This window comes from Triturus cristatus, chromosome 10, assembly GCF_964204655.1.
Source record: "Triturus cristatus chromosome 10, aTriCri1.1, whole genome shotgun sequence".
Taxonomy (NCBI): domain Eukaryota; kingdom Metazoa; phylum Chordata; class Amphibia; order Caudata; family Salamandridae; genus Triturus; species Triturus cristatus.
In genome coordinates this window covers 697,501,592-697,515,388 of record NC_140593.1, presented here as the reverse complement: position 1 = coordinate 697,515,388, position 13,797 = coordinate 697,501,592, and positions in this window count along the sequence as shown.

Here is a 13,797-nt window from a genome sequence, read left to right as displayed (position 1 = left end):
CCAACAATTGGAGACAGTCTTTCTGCTCCTGCTCTGTCGGTTTAGGAGAGAGCTCTGCTTCTTTCATGGAACCATCCTTGCATTGTGGGATAGGAGATCTGGAAGTCGCTCACTCTCTTTTACCTGATCTTCATCTGTGACCATGAGTATGGTCATGTCCATCCTCTCAAAGTGAGGCTTCAGATGGCTGACATGGAACTCCTGGTGGAGGTTACAGGGGGTACTAAGGACAACCACTTAGGTGACCTCGCCTATTTTATCCAGTACCATGTAGGGCCCAGTCCATTTGTCCTGGAGGGTCCTGGGAGGCAGAAGCTCCACAACCCACACTTTTTGACCTGGCTGGTATTCTGGCACGGCCACCTGTTGGTCATACCACTTCTTGATTTGCTCCTGGCTGCACCTCAAGTTATTGTTAGCCCTCTTCATGTATTCATTCATATGGGCCCAGCACATACCCTACAATGACCTGTTTGAGTTTTGTAAGAGTTTTCTACCACCCTTCTCAGCCAAGACATAAGGCATGTCTGACAGAGTGCCAATAAAAAGCCTCAGGGGCCTAAAGCCCATTCCCTATTGTGGTACCTCCCAGTAGGCCAATAGACAACATGGGAGTAAGACATCACACTTTCTTTGGAGTTCCTCAGACAACCCCAAAATTATACCCTTTAAGGTCTTGTTTAATCTCTCCATAAGACCATTGGTTTTGGGAGTGCTAAAGTGTGGTGAACTTGTAAATCACCCCTCACTCATTCCACATAGCCTTCGAGCCTTTTATCCAGCCCTCTAGTGCCTTCAGTGAGATATCAAGAAGGTCAATCCAGGACTGTTACTTGTCTTTGTGTTTGTCCTGGAATGTTTTCTGTTACTCTTCAGGTGTAAGACCAAATGTCTGGACAAGAGCATCCTTCATGTGAGTGTAGGAGCAGCTCCTCCCTCTTCTGGAGTCAATGACTCTCTCCATCCCCTGTGTTTGTACTAGCTCCCACATTAAGCCTTCATAATGCTGTTCACACACCCTGCACATTCTCAATGCTCTTTCATGAGAGGCAAACCATTTGATAATGTTTCCCCCACCCCAAAACTGACACAATACCCTTGGGCAAGGAAGGGGTGTGACCCCTGCCCACACTGTAGTCACCTCACCATTACTACCACCGTTTTCATTGGGCATCAAACCCAGCCTAACTATCATAACATCCAAGGCCAATTTCTTTACTTCTAGTGCCAGTTTATTTTCCTCTAGGGTTATGGCCATGAATTTGTCCTGAAGCTCCCTTTCTGATTATCTGTTACTGAGCTCTAACTGGCAGATGGCCAGTGTAGAGAGCTTTTATTGGGTGAGTACACTTTACTTCCAGCCCTGGAAGTTTCCCCAAAGAACTCATGTTGGGATTCAAAACTTCAGCCCTGTGAAGAATAGCACATCAAACTCGATTAAAAAAGAGATATTTGCAGTCCTGGATGAGACAAGCGGGAAGTACATTGAGTTTTATATACCACTTGCCTTTGACCAGCCAGGACTAGCAGAACTTGCGGGAGAACGGCGAAGAGGCACAGCGATTGGGACTGCGAGGTCCAGGGTGCACGCCTACAACGCTCGTCAAGCACACCTGGAACCTCTTCCCTGCTCCGCCTCCACCAAGCCCACCAAGCCCACGCCTCGCGGCCCCCGCTTTGCGGGTGCCGCTCGGAGGCATTGTCTATTTAAACACCGTTTAAGGAGCTTGTGTTTGGGACTTTCACCACTTGCCTTTGACCAGCCAGGACTAGCAGAACTTGCGGGAGAACGGCGAAGAGGCACAGCGATTGGGACTGCGAGGTCCAGGGTGCACGCCTACAACGCTCGTCAAGCACACCTGGAACCTCTTCCCTGCTCCGCCTCCACCAAGCCCACCAAGCCCACGCCTCGCGGCCCCCGCTTCGCGGGAGCCGCTCGGAGGCATTGTCTATTTAAACACCGTTTAAGGAGCTTGTGTTTGGGACTTTCACCACTTGCCTTTGACCAGCCAGGACTAGCAGAACTTGCGGGAGAACGGCGAAGAGGCACAGCGATTGGGACTGCGAGGTCCAGGGTGCACGCCTACAACGCTCGTCAAGCACACCTGGAACCTCTTCCCTGCTCCGCCTTTCAACGCCCCTTCTTCTATAGTAGGGACCCCGCCCACACGCGCTAGCGGTACGCGCGCGGTCGCAGCTCGGACGAAGACCGGACAAAGAGCGGGCCCTCTGAGGCCCTCAGAGACACGAGGAGACCGGATCGGGGGAACTTTTTAACTTTATTGCCCACTAACCGTGAGTCCTGTGTTCGATATTGTTAGCAAAAATATGGCTGAGATTGTAGCTACTAATTCTCCTGCAATACATGGTGCCCCAACCAAAGGCACATTGGTTGATTATTTTAAAAAAGTTATTGTACCCACGGACAAGGAGACTACTCTTGCCGAACGAAGGGCAGAGCGACGTCGCTCTATAGAGTGTATTAAAAATAGGACATTAATGGACAGTACATCTCCTTTGACTTCGTCCCTCATAGTGTTAAGTCCTCCTACCTTGACGCAGGAGGCGTTAGCTATGGATAATGTCCCCGAGCTGCTTAGAACTATTGAGTCTACACCCAGCAACTTTAATTTTTCACCAGTTTCAACTGTTTTGCCCCCTTCTAGTACTATTACTCTTGATAAGGAAACTGATATTGTCACTATTCCCTCTGAGTCTAAGGCTAAGTCGTCTAGCAAGAAGGCAGGGAGGGCGTTGGTGTCTAAAGCTCCAAGGCCCCCTCCGCCCAAGAGAAGAAAGAGGTTAGGCAACTTGCCAAAAGGTAAGATCAACCACACTGATTTTGGCAAGGGCCCTATGCAAACTGTAGGCATAACATCGCTGACAAAGGTTCCATCATCGCCATCAAGAATACACGATGTGGCCTTAATATCTTCTACCTCTTTGGTTCCCCCCCCTCCTGACCTGTCTCGTTCTCCGTTGCTCCTACCTGATTTGGGTACAATGCCACCATACCTTGAGAGCATCGAGAAATTGATAAGATCATTCACTCTACCCATTATAGAACGACTGAAAAATATAGAGTCACGATTGGGGAATCTAGAATCTTTAATCACAAAACACCCGGGGTCACGGGAAGATCCGGCTCATCCACTCCCGCCCCCCCCCTATGGTTTCAGATGTATCTCTTACTCATACTAGGACTAATGAGATAGGTAGCTCTAATTCTCAGTATAGGGACAAGCCGCTTGACACCACAACCCTTCAAAGTCATCGCCAACACGAAGAGGGTGAATTAAGGAAGGAAATAGCAAATCCAATCTTAGTAACGTCCCCAAAGGAGAGGGGTGAGAATCATCACCTAGCTAGAGCAAGAGACCCATATAGCCATCAAGTTAACTTACCCCCAGAGGCAGTACCATATGTGGTAGTGTTAACAGAAGTTCCGCCTCTGGCAAAGGGCAAAAATGAGGGCTATTACGATCTAAAAAATAAAACCATGCACTGGCTTAGGACAAACAGACCCCTCCCTCCCAACATCAATGGGGAGATATTGCATGTTCGAAGACTTCCTTGGCTAGGTCGCAGAATCAAGGATCTTGAAGGGGATGCAATTATCATCAACTTTAGAGACCCCAGAGCAGTCAAATACATCTTAGACTACCCCTTGGGTTCTACATGGGGGTCTATAAATCCCCGTGTACTATCATACTTTTACCCAAGATCAACAGTCTCTTATAATGCATACCCCAGGGCTCAAGTAAAAACAGTGACTCACCCTCACCCATTCCTAGCAACTTCTGCTCCCCTTGTTCAACACCGTAACATGTACGCACCCAGTTCTGTGGCATACGGAAATGCAGCAGAATGGGTTACGGTTCCCTCTGGGAATCACAGACTTGGACCACGGAGGGTGAACTACAGGCTACCATTTACTCCTCTTGAAGTTGCTAATAGATTCGGGGCCCTATCAGGAGTCGATGACTGCGACTGACATAGTACTACCTTTGACTATGGGCTTAGCACACAGGGCGACCAGGTTGAGGACATGGATCTGATTCCCAAATTGTTGACTTTTTGTCCAAATAATTTTACCTTCATTGGGCCACACTTGTCCTTACCGGTGACTCATACACTGCCCCTGGAATATGTCCCGGCGGCCGCAGACGAATTAGCTATAAAATCTTATCGTTCCGCACACAGGGAGGAGAGGGTAGAGGTGGAGGGTGGTTGCTCTTCTGGAAAGACCAAAGTTCTACAGGGGTCCTCATCTAAAGTACGAAGTGAGTTGGGGGTCTGTGCCCCACCAAGGACGGTAGAAAGCACTCTGTACGAGATTTCTATGCCCACAAACAGGGCTATGAGGCCACTAGAGATACTGTCATGGAACGTGGCTGGGCTCCCAAATAAGCTGGGCAACACTGACTGGGAAACTTTTATTAAAGAACATGATATATGCATGTTCCAAGAGACGTGGGCCAGAGAAAACCTTTGCCACCCCGGGTTCGCAGTTTTTAATATTCCAGCTAGATGGGGCGGGAAGGGACGCCCGTCTGGAGGACTATCAACATGGATTGCCTGTCATCTAGGCTGTACGGCCGAGGTGGTAGAAACAAATTCACTTGACATCCTGTGTGTGGTCTTACGTTGGCCCACTGGGAGGGGTTTGAGTCTGGTAAATATATACTCTAGACCAGTTGGAGCTGCGGCCACCTCAAGGACATTGGAGGATTTAATGATTTTTCTTGACTCTCTCACCGGCCCAGATACACTCCTGGTCGGAGGGGATATTAACATTCAGTTTGAACCACTTCCGTTTCACTTAGATGGGATCAGTAGTGAGGAGGACGATCTCTGGGGAATCCAAAGCATTGCAGGTCCGCCAGTCAGGGCAGCATCACCCCTCCTATTGCAAGTTTTAACTTTAACATTGGCAAATTCACTCAGAGCATGCAATGGTAGGTTCGATGGGGATATTCCGCCCCAGTCAACTTTTAATAGACCAGGACAGGAGTCCCGGATTGACTACATACTGATCAGACTTCAGGATTGGAAATTGGCATTAGCTTTTAAAATAGTCCCAAGGGTGGATAGTGATCATAACCCCCTAATCCTTTCATTAGATGCAGATGGTTTCCTCAGGACCGAAACTCGAGGAAATAGACTACCTGCCCCCAGTCTCACCTTATCCAGTAACAGACGAAGATTAAGGTGGGACAAATTGCTAGAGAAACCGACTCGTATAAGGGCAATATACGAGCAAGTGGCATCAACCCTGGAAAGAGTGGAAAGTCTCCTCCCTCAATTGTCCTCGCCTGAAGGTTATTCTTCTCTCGAGGACATCCATCAGACACTTTGCGACAACTTAGCTGAGGTGTTGAACCCCGTGGTCCGGGGCAGGAAACTGAGGAGCGAAAGAGCCTCATGGTTCAATGCCAGCTGCAGGGGAGCTAAGAAAGACCTTCTCCAAGCGCTCAAAAACAAGGAAGCATCCTCGGTGGTTAGGGAGAAGAGGGTGGCCTATAAGCTCCTCCTGGAATCTGCTAAAATAGACTGGGACTGGGAGAACTGGACAGAAATAACATCTGCTCTCAATACTAGAGATTCAAGGAAATTTTGGCACATAGTCAAACATGGCTCAGTTGAGCCTGTTATGGTTATAGAAGGCAACATTGCACCGGAAGTCTGGGAAAAACATTTCTCATCGCTCTATAGTAGAGCTGGGCAAGACCAAATGGGAACTCCGCCTGAGTGCCTAGTGGCCCCCACCACCGATAAACACACTGAGCTGGAAGACTTTAAGCTGGAGGAATTGGAAATGGCAATTACTTGCCTTTCCTCAGGAAAAGCGCCAGGCCTAGATAAGCTCCCAGGCGATCTCTTAAGGCACGAGGTCAGCATTTGGGCACCATACTTCCTGGTACTGTTCAATGCCATCATTCATGGGATGGCACTCCCTCCAACTTGGCTCGGGGCGGAGATTGTGCCCATCTTTAAAAGGGGTTCACCTTTGCTCCCCGCTAATTACAGACCGATCAGTCTGATAGACGTCCCTCAGAAACTTTTTGCGAGGCTTCTGTTGGATCGACTTTTGGATTGGATCGAGGAGAGGGACATTTTGAGCCCTTTCCAGGCTGGGTTTCGCCAGAAGACCTCTACCATAGATCAGGTATTCAGGCTGTCCCTTCTACATTGGAAAACAATACAGTTGGAGGGTGGCAGCCTCTATACTGTATTTGTAGATCTAAGGGCAGCCTTTGACCTGGTCCCTCGTGGTAAGCTCTGGGAGGTCCTGGCGAACGTTGGGATGCCAGCTGACCTCCTGAGTATGATCATCCGCCTACACACAAATACCTATGCTCGTGTGAGGTGCGGTGCACAGGGTGCACTCTCAAACAAGTTTCCCGTTGAGAGAGGGGTAAGACAGGGGTGCGTACTTGCACCGACCCTGTTTTGCCTCTTTGTCAACGGTGTTATTGACCATCTTAACGGGGTCCCCAATTCGGATGTCCCGAGGTTGGCGGGAAGGAGGGTCCCAGCAATTATGTTTGCTGATGATACCCTCCTTCTCTCCAAGTCACCTATGGGAATCCAGCGTGTGCTGGATGGATTTGGGGACTTCTGTAGAGAGCATGGATTGGAAATAAACACCACAAAGACCAAATTCATGGCCTTCAATCCGCCACCCAGGTTCCACCGTATTCCTCGCATAGGGGAAAATACACTCGAACGAGTAAACACCTTTGAATACCTTGGTGTTACACTCAACGAGGAATTGGGGTGGGGTCAACACCAGGAGAAAGCGAGGTTGAAACTAGCACAACACATTGGTGGAATATTAGGGATGGTGGGGAAGAACAGGTTGACCCTTAAACCCATAGGCCCTCCTCTTCACATTTATAGGGTCCAAGCAAGAGGAGCAGTTACCTATGGGAGCGAACTATGGGGCCACAAAGTACTGGACAGCTTGACAAAGGAGGAGAACAGATTCCTAAGGTGTTTAGTAGCTCTTCCTCCGAGTACACCGCTAGTGCCTCTACGACTTGACCTAGGCATTAGACCCCTGGAGGAAGAGTTGGCACTTCGTCCCGTGATCTACTGGCGCAGATTGTGGACAGTGCCCGAATTGACTCACTACAGACAGGGCCTCCAGGAAGTTCTTAGCCTCCCAAATTCGGGGAACATTGCCTGGCTTAAATTCGTAAGGAATAGTTTGGTGAGCCTAGGCCTAGATGCACTATGGAATGATCCTTGTAACGCCTGTCCCAAGCTTTCCAAGAAAGCTCTAACCAAAGTGTATCATGATTCCAAGGCACCTTTACTCCGACCTTCTAAATCCTTAGGGTCTCTAACAAATCAGTTCCTTCTTATGAAGAGCACTTACACCTTCGAATTGGCCCTTGACAATGTTTACCCTATAATACTCAGGAAGCTTTATTTGCAATGGAGGCATGGGTCTTTGCCAATTCGTGCTTTTACTAGTTCCTGGTCCCTGTCGACACCCAGTATTTGCCCGGCTTGCAGATTAAGTGATGAAACTGAGCTGCATCTCATATTCTTTTGCACGGGTTATACTGAGGCGCGCAGAAAATGGATTATCCCTATCTGTAGGAATCTGGGCTTCATTAGGTGCCATGAAGCCTTTAGAATTCTTAAGAGCGAAACGGCCGTGCACATTATGTTCGCAGTGGCAAAATTTCTGGGGGCTTTTTGGCACAAACGGAAAAAATATCTAAAAATGCCAATCTGATTCATTGTATGTAATTAGTATGTATTAGCCGTGTGGCTGCACTATTTTTAACATTTTACTTATTGTTGTTAAATGTTTTTACATTCATTTTATGTACTTTTATGGAGTTACTCCGAAATAAAGTTTTCTTGAACTTGATATTTATAATAATATAACAGTCACAAAAGTGAAGAAAATGGATGAAAGGGATTACGGAGATATTTAAGTTCAGACCTATCCAATGTAGAAACTTCTATTGAAGTGAATGTTATGCAGGAAAAATATGCGCAGCAGGTTGCATGTGGAGACGGTCTCCGACAATCCACGCTTAAAGCTCACTACAAGTGACTGGAAGGCTTAGTGACCCAGCTTGCATTAGGAAAGAAGGCTCTAGTTGTTCCCAGTTTCATTTTGTTGGTTGAGTGTCGAAGCGTGATCTTTGGATGGGCATGAGCATGTCAACAGATACTAATTTTTATGTAAGGTTCTTTTAGGTTTTCTGAACTGGCAGGCACTGTCAAGGTTTGCGAGATCTGATTCTATACCCACAAGGGAAGCTCTGTAGATTTTGGCATTCATAGTTATTTCATTTTGCACGCTTTAAAATATGAAGCAGGTTCTTCCATTACTTGATGGATGCATTTCTTTTATGGATAGGTGCTTTAGGGTTCCTTTGGTCCTCCAATTGCTGTCCAAAAAATTAAAGCATTTCCCCTTAGGGTAAAAAAGTGCCCAATGGTATATAGTGTAGGGCTCACCACAAGCTGTTACATTACAAACTTTTCTCTCTGATCTAACCGTCAAATAAATAACTAAGGGGCATATCAACAAGGGCTTTATCTCTGCTTTTTTGGCTTTAAAAGCCAAAAAAGGAGAGATAAAACTAGCGCCCTATCAACAACAGGGTGCTAACATGCAAATTTGCATGTTAGCACCCTTTTACTCTACGCTTCCCCTTGCATCTCTAATGAGATGCAAAGGGGGCGTTCCAGAGTAAAATAATAGGAGAAATGTCGCTAAGCGACATTTCTCCTATTATCAAGAATGTCGCTAACCCTGTTAGAGACAAAAAAAGCAGCGCTAACCGCGGTTAACGCTGCTTTTTTACGTCTGGTATTTTTCTGACTTAGCCATGATATCCTATGGTAGGAGGATATCATGGCTAAGTTTGCCTGTCCCTATCAACAAGGTAACGTGAGATTATCGCTGGGTTTCCAGCGATAATCTCACGTTAGCCTGTTAGCGTGAGAATTTTTATCGCTATTGAGATAAGCGTTGCTAATAGCACGCTATCTCAGCGATAAAATTCACGCTAGCCGGCGATAATTATCCTCACGCTATGAGCGCTGGGCGATAATTATCGCCGGTTGTTGTTAATATGCCCCTAAGATTTTTTAAGTAGTTTGCAACAGTCCCAGACCAGTTCAGATTCAAGGCACTTCTAGAATCTGAAGAAAATCTCAAAAAAGACATGGGGTTCAAAAACTGAAGAGAGACTGTGATGGATCTATTTTCTAAGTATTGAAGTGAAAGTCTGTAACTCTACGGCACATGCAGCAGTTTTATTTGCCAATTTTTTTAAGTTTGAACCCAGGATCTCTGGTTCTGCAATGGAGTTTGAAAGAGGACAGACTAGCATGTCATTAGTAGACACTCCTAAGATTTTCCCTACCTGTCTCTACTGTGCCCCACTGTCTGTTTTATAGAATTATTATATAAGACAATAACTGTACGAAGTGGCATATGACCTTGACATTTCCACATGTCGCATCCTAACAACACTAAGGGATCGATTCCAATGGCCGGTCGGACAGCTGTCCGTAGCCTTACCCTGCGACCGACACGTACCCGGAGCCGGTCCGTCCTGTAGAGTAAGTATGATGCGCATAACTGCTAAAAACACGACCGATACGTAGGCTGTGAATCAAGACCCATTCTCCATCCGAGCCGTAACTCCCAAAGAGGAACCGTGTTGCCCGGAAGCAGTATCCATAGCAGTTTCCGACATGACAAGTACGATGCGTACTTCCTACGCGCCGGACGGGTCGTCGCGTACGGCACGTCACAGCATCCGGAAAACAAGCATATCAGCTACGATTCGCGCCACAAATCAATACACGGCTACAAAACGGAAGAGCTTGCAGCGGGTACGAGATGGAGCAGCAAGCAGCGTGTGCGACATGAACACAACATGAATCCCATTGCGCAGGTCATACCAGTACTCTACATCTATGACCGGATCAGGAACCGATGCCGATGGCGCAGGCGGTAAGTCAGACACCTACCACATGAACAAACGACACGTACCCGCAAAATGGCACACACACCAGAGGATCCATATCCGGGCCACTAACAACAGCCCACCATAGGGGTTGCATGGCCAGCACCCCTGCCACCCCCAACCATAGGGACTATGTTGCCCATCACCCCTGCCACCCCCACTCACAGGGCTTATGTTGCCCATCACCCCTGCCACCCCCACTCACAGGGGACCTGTTGCTCGTCACTACTGCCACCTCCACCCATAGGGACTATGTTGCCCACCGACCCTGCCACCCCCACTCACAGGTGACCTGTTGCCCATCACTACTGCCACTCCCACTCACAGGGGACCTGTTGCTCATCACCCCTGCCACCCCCATCACAGGGGACCTGTTTACCATCACTACTGCCACCCCCACTCACAGGGGACCTGTTGCTCATCACCTGCCACCCCCCCATAGGGACTATGTTGCCCATCACCCCTGCCACCCCCACTCACAGGGCTTATGTTGCCCATCACCCCTGCCACCCCAACTCACAGGGGACCTGTTGCACATCACCCCTGCCACCCCCAGCCATAGGCTGGGTGATGCGCAACACATCCAGCATACGCAAACATCAGGTATGTCCGCAAAATACATCCCCCGCGACATCATGACAACAGTGTGTAGTCTGTGACAAATGCCTGCAACAGTGAATATGGCTACGAGAATACAATGTAAGTAACAGCACATGTGTGACCAACACATGAGTGTGACATACACAAGGCAAGCATCACCGTAGCACTGTGGCAATGTAAAAATAACACCCCCTCACTGTGTAGAACAGAAGTTAAGTGGGGGCTGCCAAAATGCAGCAGATGTTGAGCATTGTGGTGATGGGGACTAAGCCCCCCTCATCACAGTGACCAAAAGGTAAGTGTCATCATGGTCAAAGCTGCAAATAACAAACAGCATGTATGATCCCTGCTCCCAACACATCAAACACTTCTGTGGCAAACTAGTGGTTGTGTCCCATACACACAGAGATGTGGTGAGGCTAACAGTGCTGTGAAAACATAACACACTCTCGGCCATGTGCAGACAAGCACCACACATGGGGGCTGACAATGTACACAGCGTACAATGACACAACAGCAGAAGTGACCATCACCAAGCATGCACACATCTCGAAAATAGACACACCAATCAAAACAACATGTGTAGACTGTGGGTGTCAGCTCACTAACTCACATTCCATGCCAGCAAATGGCACCCAACAACCAGGATGAATGTGCACAATGATGTGAAATGACACACATGACAGCCTGCAAAATCACAGAAACAGCATCCAGACAATGGCCCACAACATCAATACCAATGCACTGGTGCATATGCACAAACACAAACAGGCAAACTCACACTGCACATCGGACACAACATGTGTGTGTGTGTGTCACAGTATCTCCAGGCAACTACACAACATATGAGAGGGACTGAACCACAGTGACACAGATGTGGACACAGTGCCATACAAAAGTAAACCATCATTGGGTCATCCTCAGTGGGCAATCAGGCGTTGATAGATGAGAGGAAGCACATCAGACATATGTGACACTAGCTGGAATGAACACCAAGTAACACAGCAAGAGACTGACACACAATAGCACAATACCCAGGGACAAGACATTGGGGTGACACAAGCATGCATGACACCTCCACTGTGATGACAAAGGCAGATATCGTACAAACTGGGAAACCCAGACATGTGTCCTGTGCCACAAACGTACATCACACATACACAAACACAAATCACTCAGCATGGCCCCTCAACCATGGACAAACGGGAGCTTGGGGACCATCCATGCAAACATTCACATCAGTCCACCATCAACACCACATACCTGAACTGCAACAATGTGCATCTGTGAAGCCCACATGGACAGGTGACATTGCACATGCCCACATGACAAACACAGGAATGTTGGCAGGAACTAAGGTGCACACACACATCACACAAGGACTGTTTACAACCCTGGGGAATGACAGACACACTGCACAGCATGCGGTACATGGCCATGACCTCAAAGCTCATGTGACCTTCACAATCCCTGCCACAGTCACAGGACTATGCAGATGCCAAGGAGGAACACAAGGCACCCATGCTGACACCTGCCAGCATCGCTGCGGTGAACCCGACAAGTGGGAGCAGTCACACACACATACAAATGTCTCAATCACTGAAAACTACCACCTAGGGACAACTACATGATATTGCGAACAAACAAGTGCCTTGAGGAACCCTCACTGTGTCCCATCTGTGTCTGACAACATCATCAACACTCAGAACCGACAAATCACAATGATGATACACCAATTAACAGTAGTGAGTCATGCACCCACACATCTGGTAGCCCATTGGAAAAGTAGTGGGATTAACCCAGTACCACTCAGCAAGCATCAACAACAGGAACATATCAAGGGAACACTGTCTGTGTATGAACAGGGATGTGGACACACACATGCACATACAACACACACCATGGGCCCAGGCCATGTCACTGAACAACACACTAACTTGAGGGGACACAAATCCTGTGGGAGCCCAGCTGTGCCAAACATATTCACTGCAAGTCCCACTCATGTCTGCAGAACACTTGGTCAGTCAGCCATCAGTTACCACACAATGAAGGCTCTGGTCACAACAGCCTGGGTACGGGAGTCACCCCTAAGTCAGCTGCACATACCCCAAACATATGTCAAGCAAGTTGCACAGAGGACCCAGTTTCTCCTATTACAATGATGCCCACACCTTTAAGGCCAGTAGTGATGAGCACGAAGTATGTGGAAGTGACAATTTGGACAATGGGAAGCACATCATATGTGCAGGGGTGCAAGCCACAGATGTGACCATGGCAATTAAATGCTCACAGAGAGATGTACACAAATAGTTGATCCGCACACACCCAGGTAGCTGCAAAGGATGACATGGATACCCACCAGAATAGGATACATATCTCATGGACCACAGGGAGTACCTCACATCAACACATCAGTATGCAACATTGTAAACCAAGCATTACAGGAGCAAGGGCATCTAAAACAACCTCAACATGATGTACAGCTAAATCAAGTTCACCGGGACAAAGTAAAAAGCTTTATTCAGCATATGAAAAGTGAAACGTCTGTTCCAACAAAAGGCCAATGGCCAGTCCATGTCCAAATGGCAAGGAGTGAACTAGAGTCACAAATTCAGTATATAAAATTCGAAACGTCTGTGCAACAAAAAGGCCAATGGCCAGTCCATGTCAAATTGTCAAGGATTGAACTAGAGTGACAACTGTCACACCTTGCTTGCCTGCACTGCTACAGACCGGGGTCATCCCCTTTGGAGGGGCATACATGGGGGCAGGCCAGGCACCGCAGGGACAGGATCAGGGTGCAGCAGAAGGAGGCAGTGAAGAGGTGGGGGATGCAGGTGAGACACTTGCAACTGCAGTGGAGATGACTGAAGTGGTGGGTGCTGTCACAACTGTGGGGCACACGTCAGATGGGGTGGGTGCTGGCACCACTCCAGTGGGCAGCTCAGATGGAGTGGATTGGCTCACCACTGCAGTGCCCAAGTCAGATGGGGTGGGCGTGGACTCCAAAGCAGTGCCTACATCCATGGGAGCGGAATGGGGGACAGGTGAGGTCGGCAGGGCACGGGGTGGGGACACTGTCCCCACATCAGTGGCACCAACTGTCTGACCAGATGTGGAGGAGCAAGTGCTAGGGGGGATGGCCTTAACATTTTGGGGTTGGTGTATCTGTGTGTGGGGGAACCCG